Below are 14,416 nucleotides of genomic sequence, written 5' to 3' on the forward strand. Positions count from 1 at the left end.
GATGGAGTGAGAGCAGATGTACGTGAAATGGGGGAGATGCGTTTAAGAGCAGAGTCAATAGTGGAGGAAGGGAAGCCCTTTTCTTTAAAAAAGGAAGACATCTCCCTCGTCCTAGAATGAAAAGCCTCATCCTGAGAGCAGATGCGGCGGAGACGGAGGAATTGCGAGAAGGGGATGGCGTTTTCTCCCTTACCACCATTCAGGGCCCCAAACAGTCCTTCCAGGTGAGGCATCACTTCACCTGTGAGTCGACTGGGGTGATATACTGCGTCCGGTGCTCCCGATGTGGTCTTTTATATATTGGCGAGACCCGACGCAGACTGGGAGACCGCTTTGCTGAACATCTACGCTCTGTCCGCCAGAGAAAGCAGGATCTCCCAGTGGCCGCACATTTTAATTCCACATCCCATTCCCATTCTGACATGTCTATCCACGGCCTCCTCTACTGTAAAGATGAAGCCACACTCAGGTTGGAGGAACAACACCTTATATTCCGTCTGGGTAGCCTCCAACCTGATGGCATGAACATCGACTTCTCTAACTTCCGCTAAGGCCCCACCTCCCCCTCGTACCCCATCTGTTACTCATTTTTATGCACACATTCTTTCTCTCACTCTCTTTTTTCTCCCTCTGTCCCTCTGACTATATCTCTTGCCCATCCTCTGGGTCACCCCCCCCCCCGTCTTTCTTCCCGGACCTCCTGTCCCATGATCCTCTCGTATCCCCTTTTGTCTATCACCTGTCCAGCTCTTGGCTCCATCCCTCCCCCTCCTGTCTTCTCCTATCATTTTGGATCTCCCCCTCCCCCTCCAACTTTCAAATCCCTTACTCACTCTTCCTTCAGTTAGTCCTGACGAAGGGTCTCGGCCTAAAACGTCGACTGCACCTCTTCCTACAGATGCTGCTTGGCCTGCTGCATTCACCAGCAACTTTGATGTATGTTGCTTGAATTTCCAGCATCTGCAGAATTCCTGTTGTTAGCATATGTTTAAGATGAGAGGGAAGAAGTTTAAAGAGGATCTGAGGGGTAGTTGTTTTCACACAGATGATGGTAGTTGTAAGAAATAATCTGCCAGAAGTAATGGTAGAAGCAGAAACAATTAGTGTTTAAAAGTGATTTCGACAGGTACTTGGCTAGGAAAGGTAAAGAGAGATCCAGAACAAATCCCTCTGTTAGAGTGGTTAAGCTTTAGCTCAAGAGGATTAGGCAAGAATAGGCTTGGGCAAACAGAGGCAGAAGTTCTAAGTATCTAGAAAGATTTTATTTTCTCTTTCTTTCTCTAATAGTACATACGTAGCTAGCGTGCTGAGATCGGGTGCAGAGTTAGTGGAATGATCTTTATGTGAGATGTGGGAACTCAGTGAGATCTCCAGTCTCCCTGATACCTCATGTGTAACATGTGCATCAAGCTGTAGCTTGTTACAGACTGTGTTAAGAAACTGGAACTGCAGTTTGATAACGTTTGGCTCGTTTGGGAGAGTGAGGAGTTGACTGATAGGAGCTACAGGGAGATAGTCGCCCCGAAGTTGCAGCAGGCAGGTAGTTGGGTGACTGTCGGGAGAGAGAAAAGGAAGGCAGCTCTGTCAGCAATCACCTCTGATCTGGGCTGACATTTACATGCCGGGTGGCACCTAATTAATTAGCTTGTTTATCTTGGCATTTTCTTAAAGATGTGCTGGGTGCGTTCTGGCAACCGTTGCACTCCTGCATGCTTCGCTGCCCGGTATCGATCCGCGGCCCGGAGGTTGGGGACCACTGTAATAAGTACTCTGTGTCAGTCTTCCCCGTGGAGGACACTAGCAGTATGCCAGAAATTCAGAAGTGTCGGGGTGGAAGTGAATGTAGTTGATATTACTAAGGAGGTGATGCTTGGGATGCTAAAAGGTCTGAAGGTAGATAAGTCACCGGGACCAAATGGACTATGTCCTACGATTCAGAAAGAGGTAGCTGAAGAGATTGTGGAGGCATTAGTAATGATATTTCAAGAATCACTAGATTCTAGCATGGTTCCAGAGGACTGGAAAATTGCCAACATCTCTCCACTCTTTAAGAAAGGAAAGAGAGGCAGGAGAAAGGAAATTATAGACAAGTTAGCCTGAGTTCAGAGGTTGGAAAGATACTGGACTCAATTATTAAGTATGAGATTTTGTGGTACATGGAGGCACATGATAAAATAAGGCTAAAATCAGCATGGTTTCCTTAAGGGGAAATCTTGCCTGACAAATCTGTTGGAATTTTTTGAGGAAATGAAAGGCAGGATAGACAAAGGAGAGTCAGTGAATGTTGTTTACTTGGATTTTCAGAAGACTTTTGTCAAGGTGATGCATATGAGGCTTCTTAAAAAGATAAGAGCCTATGGTATTACAGCTAAGATTCTAGCATGGATAGAAGACTGGCTAACTGGCAAGAGGCAAAGAGTGGTAATAAAGGGGGGACATTTCAGCTTGGCTCTGGTGACTAGTGGTGTTCCACAGGGGACTGTTGTGGGACTGTTTCGTTTTATGTTATACGTTCATGATTTGGATGATGCAATTAATGGCTTTGTTGCCAAGTTTGTGGAAAATACAAAGACAGGCAGAGGGGCAGATGGTGTTGAGGATAGAGGGAGTCTGCAGAAGGACCTGGACAGTTAGGGAAAATGGCCTTAAAAATAGCAAATGGCACACAGTGTAGATGGAATAAAGGCATAGATTATTTTCTAAATGGGGAGAAGATTCAAAAATTAGAGGAGTAAAGGGACTTCAGAGTCCCTGTTTGTGCTGTTCATCTCTGTGACTCTAATAAGCACACCTAATGCAGTTATTTATCAAAGTTCAGTATTAAAGTCTTATTTCATTTCCATTACAAAAGCATCATTAGTTTTGAGGTGCAGTAACCAGCTTTTGTGAGACTTCTGATTCTGTAACATTGCGTAGTGGGACCAGAGCTAGATCATACTGGACCTCCCTCCTATGTTAGCCCCACAATTACAAATTGTTTGTATCCACAGTTCTCAACAACGTTGAGGCCTTATTGCAACAGGGATTTTGCGAAGTGGAGCTGGTTGCAAACAACCCCAGACTGCCAGTGGTGGAACATAGGTCCCAACCACAGAAACCCCCTATCAGCCCTACCTATCAAAGGACTGTTCCCAGTTTCCAAATGTCTCAGGTAATCAAATACCTTTAGTAAACATGTGCAAAAAATACAATTAAAACTTTTAAAATTGGTGAATTTACTTTGAAGTTCTACTAATGGACCTAAGTCAGTTAAAGTAGAAAATAGGACCCTACCCTCCTTCATTGGTTATTTTGGCTTGGGAGGCGTGCCTAGTTAAATCAGCTAACGCTGGCATAAAACTATGACTAATAGAGTATCTGGCACTTTAAGTCAGGTTGCTATAAAGTGCCCTGGATACAATTCCGAGTGAGACTGAAATGCACCCATACCTGATCTCTGGTGTGTTTCATACTTTTGTACCGTAGTGTGCAGGACTGAAGTTTGGAATGCATGGACACATGCCAGCAGGGATAGCTGCCAGTTCTCTATAGACCCAGCAGCTATTCACCAGTGAGTGCAGCCTGATTTGTAACCTTCAGCTTAACAAGAACTGGAGTAAAAAAGATACCTGTGTCGGAGAGCATAGATGGAATTCAGTTGCTGATTTCTCGGTCAATTTTGATGTGATATTTTGCTTTTATACTGTTCACATCTAGATGTGGTGAAATTAGATTTCAAAGAAGAAAAGTTGTTGAAGTGTAAAGACTTTGATGCAGTATTGATAAAGGAGCTGCAGTGTCAGCCAAACAGCTGGAGGGTGCAGAGCTGAGACCGTGCTCTGCCACCACAAATGAACATAGTAACAGTGTGACAAGTTTCCGAGAGCTTCCATTAAAGATCCTTGGAAATTGTCCACAAGAAGATGGGAGAGAAAACAAGAAAGAGAACAAAAGAAGGAGAAATAAATATCATGCTCATATTCACCATGTGATGACGATAATAATAGATACTTTATTGATCCCGAGTGGGAAATTCTTCCATTACAGCAGCAACATTTAAAAACACACTGAGCAGTGTGCAGACTTAACTAATAACGAAGTACAAGATAATAACATACTGTGGCGACCCACTTTCTGACACCCACGAACCGGCTCACGAAACAGCGCGCGCAGGCAGAGGGCCGGCAGCAAAAAGGGCGGGAACGGGAAGGCTTTAACGCGGGCCACGAAGTTTGAATAAACCTCTTTCATCGCAACTCCAACTCACCGACTCCGTGTGGTTATTCTAGCGCTGTGTGTAGCACATCGCTACAATTGGTGACCCCGACGGCCCAAACAATATTTGGACCAGAGATGACCGACGCTGCATCTGTTCACGCAGTTTCGTTAAAACTGCCAAGCTTCTGGACGCTGCGACCCCATTTATGGTTCGAACAAGCAGAAGCACAATTCCACATTCGGCAGATAACCTCGGAGTACACTCGCTACTACTGCGTGCTGAGCTCACTCAACCAGGAGACTGCTGCACAAGTTGAGGAGTTTATACAGTCGCCCCCGGAGGACGGCAAATACACAGCATTCAAAGCCCTGCTCATAAGGACTTTCGGACTCTCACGGCGCGAACGAGCACGCCGCTTAATGCACCTGGATAGTTTGGGAGACAGGCCGCCGTCAGCATTAATGAACGAGATGCTGGCCCTGGCTGAAGGACACAAACCCTGCCTCATGTTTGAGCAGGCGTTCCTAGAGCAACTGCCCGAGGACATATGCCTGCTGCTGTCCGACGCAGATTTCAGCAAACCCCGGGAGGTGGCGGCCCGAGCAGATGTGCTGTGGAATGCCAGGAAAGAGAGAGGGGCATCCGTCGCACAGATCACCAAGCCGCGTGCCCAACGACAGACCAGCCCGGGCCCGGCAGCAGAGCCTACAAAACCCGGCGACGGGAGTGAGGAGCCCAACGAACAATGGTGTTTCTACCACCAGCGGTGGGGCACAGAGGCCCACCGCTGCAGACTGCCCTGCAAATTCCCGGGAAACGCCAGGGCCAGCCGCCGCTGATGGCTACAGCGGCTGGCCATCAGGACAGCCTCCTGTACGTCTGGGACAAGCAGTCGGGACGCCGCTTTTTGGTCGACACCGGAGTGGAGATCAGCGTCTTACCTCCAACGAGTTACGACACCCGCAGCAGAGAACCGGGACCCACCCTGAGGGCCGCTAATGGCAGCACAATACGAACCTACGGCACCCGCACGGTGCGGCTACAGTTCAGCTCCAGCCAGTTCACGTGGGACTTCACACTGGCCGCCGTGGCCCAACCACTCCTGGGGGTGGATTTTCTGCAAGCCCACAGCCTGCTGGTCGACCTGCAAGGGAAGCGATTAGTCCACGCCAAGACTTTTCAAATGTTCTCCTTGGGTGAAGCAAAGTTGCCAGCCCCACACCTGGACTCCATCACACTGTCCGACGATGAATTCACCAGGGTCCTGGCGGATTTCCCATCAGTACTGACACCACAGTTCACGGCAGCCATGCCCAGACACGGAGTACAGCACCACATCCCGACCGAGGGACCACCCCTCCACGCCCGTGCTTGAAGGCTTCCCCCAGACAAGCTCTGACTGGCGAAGGAGGAGTTCAAGAAGATGGAGGAATTGGGGATCATACGAAGGTCTGACAGCCCATGGGCCTCCCCCCTGCACATGGTGCCCAAGGCAATGGGGGGCTGGAGACCATGCGGTGACTACCGCAGACTGAATGAGGCTACAACGCCAGACCGCTACCCTGTGCCGCACATTCAAGACTTCGCAGCAAACCTACACGGCGCAAGGATCTTTTCCAAGGTAGACTTCGTCCGGGGATACCATCAAATCCCTGTACATCCGGACGACATCCCCAAAACAGCACTTATCACCCCGTTCGGACTTTTCGAATTCCTCCGAATGCCATTTGGTCTAAAGAACGCCGCACAGACTTTCCAGCGGCTAATGGACGCGGTGGGACGCGACCTGGACTTTGCATTCATCTATTTGGACGACATCCTCATAGCCAGCAGTAGTCGGCAGGAGCATCTGTCCCACCTCCGCCAGCTCTACTCCCGCCTGAGTGAATTCGGCCTTACAATCAATCCAGCCAAATGCCAGTTCGGACTCGACACCGTCAACTTCCTGGGCCACAGGATTACTAAAGACGGGGCAACCCCGCTGCCCGCCAAGGTAGACGCGGTCCGCCACTTCCCCCGACCCAACACAATCAAAGGCTTACAGGAATTCGTGGGTATGGTGAATTTCTACCACCGTTTCCTCCCCTCAGCAGCCCGAACCATGCGCCCCTTGTTCACTCTAATGTCGGGTAAGGGCAAGGACATTACCTGGAACGAAGAGGCCGCAACCGCTTTCGTTAAAACCAAAGAAGCCTTGGCAAACGCCGCGATGCTAGTGCACCCCAGAATGGACGTTCCTACTGCCCTCACGGTGGACGCATCCAACACAGCAGTCGGTGGAGTGCTGGAACAACTCATCGAGGGTCGCTGGCAACCCCTGGCGTTCTTCAGCAAACACCTACGACCACCCGAATTCAAATACAATGCTTTCGACCGGGAGCTATTGGCACTATACCTGGCAATCCGGCATTTCAGGTACTTCTTAGAAGGTAGGCCCTTCATCGCGTTCACAGACCACAAACCGCTTACCTTTGCGTTCACTAAGGTGTCCGACCCCTGGTCGTCCCGCCAGCAGCGACATCTGTCCTACACCTCCGAGTACACGACGGACATCCGACATGTCTCTGGAAAGAACAACGTCGTGGCAGACGCACTTTCCAGACCTACCATACAGGCCCTGTCCCAGGGGGTGGACTATGCAGCGCTGGCAGAGGCACAGCAGGCAGACGCTGAGATCCCCAGTTACAGGACTGCAGTCTCCGGTTTGCAGCTCCAAGACCTCCCCGTAGGCCCAGGTGAGAGGACCCTACTGTGTGACGTAGCTACTGGCCAACCCCGCCCTGTCGTCCCAGCAGCCTGGCGCCGGCGGGTGTTCGAATCCATTCACAACTTAGCGCACCCCTCCATCGGGACAACTGTCCGGCTGGTCTCCAACAGGTTCGTGTGGCATGGACTTCGTAAACAGGTCAGTGAATGGGCCAAAACGTGTATGCAGTGCCAAACAGCCAAGGTGCAGCGACACACCAAGGTTCCACCGCAGCGGTTCGAACCCACCCGCCGGAGGTTCGACCACATCCATGTGGATATCGTGGGGCCCCTGCCAGTGTCACGAGGAGCGCGGTACCTCCGAACTATGATAGACCGGTTCACCAGATGGCCAGAGGCAGTCCCGCTCAGCGACACCACCTCCGAATCCTGCGCCCGAGCACTGATCGCAACCTGGGTAGCACGCTTTGGGGTACCGGCCCACATTACCTCCGACAGGGGCGCCCAGTTCACCTCCAGCCTGTGGTCGGCTATGGCCAGCCTTTTAGGAACACAGCTACACCACACAACTGCCTACCATCCACAGTCGAACGGACTAGTGGAGCGCTTCCACCGTCACCTGAAATCGGCTCTCATGGCCCGCCTGGAGGGGCCTAACTGGGTGGACGAACTTCCCTGGGTCCTGCTCGGAATCTGCACCGCACCCAAAGAGGATCTACACACCTCGTCGGCCGAGTTGGTGTAGGCGCGCCCCTGGTCGTCCCAGGAGAGTTCATACCAGCCCCAAGGGGGCAAGAGGAAGAACCCACAGCAGTCCTGGACAGACTACGGGAGAGGCTCGGTAACCTGGCCCCCATACCCACTTCACAGCACGGACAGAGCCCGACCTGCGTACCCAAAGACCTGCAGAACTGTAAGTTTCTTTTTGTACGACGGGGCGGACACCGGGCACCGCTACAGCGGCCCTACGAGGGGCCGTTTAAGGTGATCAGGAACAACGGATCCACGTTCGTGCTGGACATTGGGGGGAGAGAGGAGGTTTTCACGGTGGACCGACTCAAACCGGCCCATGTGGACTTGGTGCAACCGGTCCAGGCTCAGGCACCGCGGCGCAGGGACAGACCTCCCAAACAGAGGCCGATCCAGACTGTGGACATTGGGGGAGGTATCGCCGGTTCTGGGGGGGGCGGTTATGTGGCGACCCACTTTCTGACACCCACGAACCGGCTCACGAAACAGCGCGCGCAGGCAGAGGGCCGGCAGCAAAAAGGGCGGGAATGGGAAGGCTTTAAAGCAGGCCGCGAAGTTTGAATAAACCTCTTTCATCGCAACTCCAACTCACCGACTCCGTGTGGTTATTCTAGCGCTGTGTGTAGCACATCGCTACAATACACAATAATTTACCACGGTGCAATACTGTGCGATAATAATGTACAACATAATAGAGCAGAGACTATTATACTATGATGTGTGTTCTCCTGTCGCAGAGATGAACTGATGTATATGCTCATTGCATTTGGTAGGAAACAATCTGTAATGATCCTTTGACAGTGGAGCTGAATGAGTCCATTCAAAAGGGTGCTCTGCTGCTTATTCAGTAGGTCATGGAGAGGATGTGCCTGATTCCATAATGGATAACAGTTTGTTTAGTGACCTCCTCTCCACCACTAACTCAAAAGGGTCTGGGTTGTAGCCAAGGATGGATCCAGCCTTTTTGATGAGTTTATTTAGTCTTTTTACATCACCAGCACTGATACTGCTCCTCCAACTTAAAGCTGCAAAGAAGACTGCACTTGCTGCAACAGACTGGTAAAAGATCTCCAACGTCCTGCTGCACACGTTGAAGGATCTCAGCTTCCTTAGAAAATAGAGTCTGCGCATCCCCTTCTTGTAAACAGCCTTAGTGTTGGTTTTACAGTCAGGTCTGTTGTCGAGGTGAACACCCAAGTACTCTCCCACCACCGCAACTTCTTCTCCCAGATCAGCTATCTGGAGTTGAACACCCATCTCCATTATGGAATCCATGGGATTTTTTTTCCAAATTTATTCAAAACTGAAAATTATCCTTCTGCCCCATTCTATCCATCATAAGACTGCGAGTCATACAAGTTATTTGGTCAATGTGGTAGAAATTTGTACTTGATCCATGTAAGTGAAAATTAATTGAACTAAATATTAGTGTGGTCAGCACATTTGATATCACCCATGTAACATTGTCAGTCAAAGCCAAATTATTGCTTCATTTCCAGAGCACACTGGAAATTTTAGTTTGCTTTTAGCCATGAAAAATCAAATCAGGGAATTTTTGTTGCCTTGCTTTCAGTACAAGGTTAAATATTGCTCTCTTCTCAAGTTTTTGAAATTCTTCATCCTGAATAGCAAAAGGAAATTTAATACTAGCATGTAATTATCATTGAATTGGTATTGTTTTTATGTGACATGAATTGTAATGCTTTAGCAATACTTCAATATCTCAGAGTTGCAGGATGAATAGTAACTGTAAGCCTTGAAAGCAATCTTTAGCCCGTGTAATTAAAGTTAAATTCCTCAATATTCCAGAAAAAAACAATATATCTCTACACTATAAATGATTGCCGTGCATTTTGTGCTTTTTGCCACCACGGCAAAGTATTTTTGGGTTCAGGCTGAGGCAGACAGAAATTCTGTCAATGCTCGGGTAGTGAAAGTTTTATATTCAACAATAATGTACTGGAGCCCTTAAACCATGTGGACAGATATATGTGTGACTACTGGGCAGAAGGAGGGGTTTGATGGGAAGATGGGTGAAGTTGGTAGCTGGTGAGATTAAGAAAAGTGATGGAAGATGATGTTAAGTACATTTCTGAGACTATTTGCTCTAAATTTGCCATATGTTTCCTTCTTGCAATCAGCTAGTTCTTAAAATTTAATGGGGGATAATGTTTGTCAGGAGTGATTGTCTACTCTAATGATCCCCTGTGTGTACTGATTTGGGAGCTTGCTCCTTGGAAGTCCAGCCATGCAACACAGTTTTCGTGAGAAGGAGTCAGACACAGCAGACATACTGGTAGTTCAACAAAGAACCTCCCGTGAGGGGGGAGAAGATGGCGGTGCGATGGCAGCGTGCGCGGCCACTTCGGTGATGATATCTGTTATCTGTCAAGTAGGGGACCGTGCACAATTCTGATCTGATGGAGACAGACGTGAGAGCACGGAGGAACATCTGGAAAATTTCTGAAATGCCCGCTTTGCTGCCGCTGGTACTGTGTGGTAACCGGAATCTCCAGGGCTGAAGGCCTCGAGATCCTCGGCTTTGCGTGTTTCAGCGGCCGGGGCGCGCTCGAAGGCGCTCGGCAGAGGATGGCGCTCGGGAGGCTGTACCGGAGAGGCTGGTCGGAAGCTTGGAGTTTTCGGACGGATGGACTCAGTGTCAGCTGTGGTCGGGTGCTTCCAAGGTATTGGCAAGTTGACGGTGCCTGGAGGTTTATGGGAGGGAATTTCTCCCTTTTGCCGCCTGCTATCGGGACTTGGGAGTCAATCGACTCGGGACTTTGAGACTTTTTTTTACTGTGCCTATGATCTGTTCTTCATCAAATTATGGTATTGTTTTGCACTGCTGTAACTATATGTTATAATGATGTGGTTCTGTCAGTGTTAGTCTTTGGTTTGTCCTGTTTTCTGTGATATCACTCCGGAGAAACATTGTATCATTTCTTAATGCATGTATGCATTTCTAAATGACAATAAAAGAGGACTGAGTGTTCTCATAATCTAAAAAAAAGGTGTGGCCTGGACATGAGAAAACCTGCAGATACTGGAAACCCAAGCAACACACACAAAATGCTGGAGAAAATCAGCAGGCCAGGCAATATCCGTGGAAAAGAGTCAACAGTTGATATTTTGGGCTGAGACAAGCAGGCATAGTTTTAGGATGAGAAGTAGGAGATCTAGAAAGTATTTGAGGGTGTTTTATTTTTCACACAGAGGGTGGTTGAAGCCTGGAGATGGTGAAGATACAGATACTCTTACAACATTCAAGAAGCATGTAAACAAGTACTCCGATTGCTAAGGCATAGAAGGCGGTGAACTAATGCAGGTTAATAGGATTAGTGTAGCAGCCAAGTCTAAGTAGAAATTAGTTTGTGTTTTTAAAAAAGACTTTTCCTAACATTATGCTGCAAGTGTTGTTCATTGGTTGGAAATGTATTTTTAAAGACTTCCTCAGTTTGTGAAAAATGTTAAATGGGTAAAATTCCTTTCACGGTTCAGTTACTCTAGCATTGCACATTTAAGTAGGATGGCAATATTTCAGTTTAATTACCAAATTAACAGTTTCAAGAGGTATTATAATTACAAATAGTGTTTATTTGAACAAAGGAACATGGTCAGTCTCAGTTCGCATACAATTTAGAAGTGTATGCAAAGATGGTAACTGAGCACAAACAGGGCCAAGGATAGTGTTCCAGCTGGCCTTAGCACAGCAAGAGGAGCTGGTACAACTGCTTAATGTGCCTTGCATTAAATTCTTTACAAAGAAAAGAAGCTTAGCATTTACATCAACCTCTCAGTTTCATCCTTCTTGCTGTGTAGATTGAAGTTGCTCAGTTGTACTACTCCCTAAGAAACTGTTGTCACCCTGTGTGATCTTAAGTCAAATTGCATCATTTTTCAGTATGAATATGGTTCTAACTGTTCGCATGCTTCTTTGACTCCCAGATTGACCACACGTAAGGAAGAACAGTAATAGCAATAACATTAGTTTTCTCTCCTATATTTCTCTCCCTTACCTAAATTTGACAAGTCATGGGTTGACCCAGCAGCTATCCTCTCAGAGTCTGATCTAAAGGAGCTATGATGGCAACTGTTCATCTGTAAAGACTAACAATCTGCTCTGTCCTCACATCTAGCCATATTTTATCTAACCAAAGAGCTGATTATTGAACACAGGAGGAAAAAACCGGAGGTCCATGAGCCAGTCCTGTTAGGGGATTGAAGGTGGAGAGGATCAGTAATTTTAAATTCCTTGGTGTTATCATATCAGAAGATCTGTCCGGGGACAACACATAAGTGCAGTTACAAAGTAGGCACAACAGTGCCTCTGCTTTCTTAGCAGATTTGGCAGGTCACTGAAGAGTGTCCTGACAGGCTGCATCACAGCCTGGTATGGAAACACCAATGTCCAAGCACAGAAGAGTGTAGAAAAAGTGCTGATACAGTCCAGGCCATCACAGGTAATGCCCTCACCGCCACTGAGTACATCTCAAAGGGCCACTGCCACAGGTAAGCAGCATCCATCATCAAGGACCAGCTCCTCCAGCCAGGCCGTGCTCTCCTCTTGCTGCTGCCATCGAGAAGAAGGTACAGAAGCCTCAGGCCCACACACCACCAGAACCAGGAGCAGCTCAACAATCAGGGTCCTGAAACAGCGTAGAAAACGTCACTCAACACGACTCTGAACTGATTTCACAAACTATCGACTCACTTTCTAGGACTCTACAACTCATGTTCTCAGAATCATTTAATTACTTCTTATTTTTTATTTGCAGATAACTTATTAGTCTTATTTTGCACATTGGTTGTTTATCACTTTGTAATTTTTCACTGATTCTATTGTATATTTTTGTTTTTACTGCAAATGCCTGCAAGAAAATGAATCTCAAGATGGCGCCAGTGAACAACATGACCAATGGCAACGCCCTGCAGACAGTTCATGAAACTACTGCTTTTACTTCTTCTTCTTTCAAATATGATTCTCCTTCTAAGCTGTGTGTGGTTGGAACCCAGGATTTATATCTCAATGGTATGTTTTAGGGCTGATTGAGCAACCTGGCTCATTGCTGTTTCCGAGGAAGTTCAGCGAGATTTGGTGGAGAATGTACAACCCGGAAGCCTGGAGACAGGGCGGGACTCCATGATCGACCCCATTGCTTCTCTCCGATTCAGTCGTCAAGCAAGGTTGAAGTCGACAAGGATGAGAGTGGAGGATGAGCAGGCGCTTGGCGCATCTGCCTGTGTTGACCGGTCTTCCTTTCCCTCTCGCTAGCTGATGTTGGAGGAAAATGCAGGAGTCTTGGGATAGACGTTGCAAGAATTGATCAGAGAGGTCGTGGACTCATTTTAGGGGACTTTAGGGCAGTGGTCCCCAACCTCTGGGCCACAGACTGATACCGGGCCGCGAAACATGCAGGGGTGCAGCAGTAGCCGGAGCGCACCCAGCACATCTTTAAGAAAAAAGCCAAAATAAACAAGCTAATTAATTAGGTGCCACGCAGAAGCCAGTCTTCATTAGAGGAACTGAGGTGGAGAGGGTCAGTAACTTTAAATTCTTCGGCATTAAGGATCAACGTTTCTCCCTCTGAAAAGTGTCAGAGGATCTGTCCTGGGACCAGCACGTAACTGTCATTACAAAGAAAGCACAGCAGCATCTATACTTTATTAGAAGTTTGTGTAGATTCAACATGTCACCTCGATCCTGACAGCCCTGTCTTTTCAGCCTGTCTGGGCTGGCGTTTAAGTTGACCAAACAATGAAACAGCTAAAGGCTCCAGCGCCCTGGAAAGAGGAGTGAACATCACGTAGAGCAAGTGAAATTGGCAATCGCCTCTGATCTGGACCGACATTTACGTGCCGGGTGGCACCTAATTATGAATGCTTTGACCTGCAGCATGCAGTGGGCTAGCAGCACAACGCTGAACTGAATTAAACTGAATACTACTAGACCTGGTTTGATGTTTGATATTCTATGCTTGCTTGCTGCCATTTGTGTAATTTGCTCTTTGTCGGTGCGTTGGGTGTTTGATGTTTTCTTGAACAGGTTCCATGGTATTTCTTTGTTTCAGGATTGCCTACGGGAGTACAGCTGTATTCTGTATATGTAACTTGATAAGAAGTGTACTTTGAATCTTTTTTTGAATGCTGACACATATTATTAATAAATTAATTCTTATAATTTATTATTATAATTAATTATTATAAAAATAATAAATTTATTTTGAAATTTGAGCTTTGAACTAAAGTTCCAGCAACTTCAGAACTAATAAAACCAGTTTAGTTCTCCTTCCTCAGACCAGCACTGATCAGCTGCGGAGGTAGTTCACCCCTCACCTGTTGAATGAATGCTATGCCAGAATGTTACCTAATAGCCCACAGCAGAAGCTCATTTGGACAGTCAGAAATGGTAATGTGTCCTTGGTCATGGAATGACCTAAGCATTATGTGAGGCACATCTCCACAGAGGGCGTTCTGTGTGATCTCTCCAATAGTCTGATCATGTAAGAAATATTCCAGATTTATTAAATGGGACACATTACTTCACCTTCTTTGTCAAATGTATTACAACAAACCCGTATCAGCTCACTATTGGTCAGTCAGCTCATTCAAATCCTCTGTGGATGGGCATACCTCTGCGCAGCCCACAAAACCTATTCGCATCTGGAGATGGTCCTCCAAAGAGAAAGCAAAGCACAGCACCAATCGGTCATCATAGAAGATACCCCATGTGCATACAACAGAGCTAGTTATAGTACGAAGCAT

Source organism: Mobula hypostoma, chromosome 10 (genome assembly GCF_963921235.1).
Source record: "Mobula hypostoma chromosome 10, sMobHyp1.1, whole genome shotgun sequence".
Classification (NCBI taxonomy): domain Eukaryota; kingdom Metazoa; phylum Chordata; class Chondrichthyes; order Myliobatiformes; family Myliobatidae; genus Mobula; species Mobula hypostoma.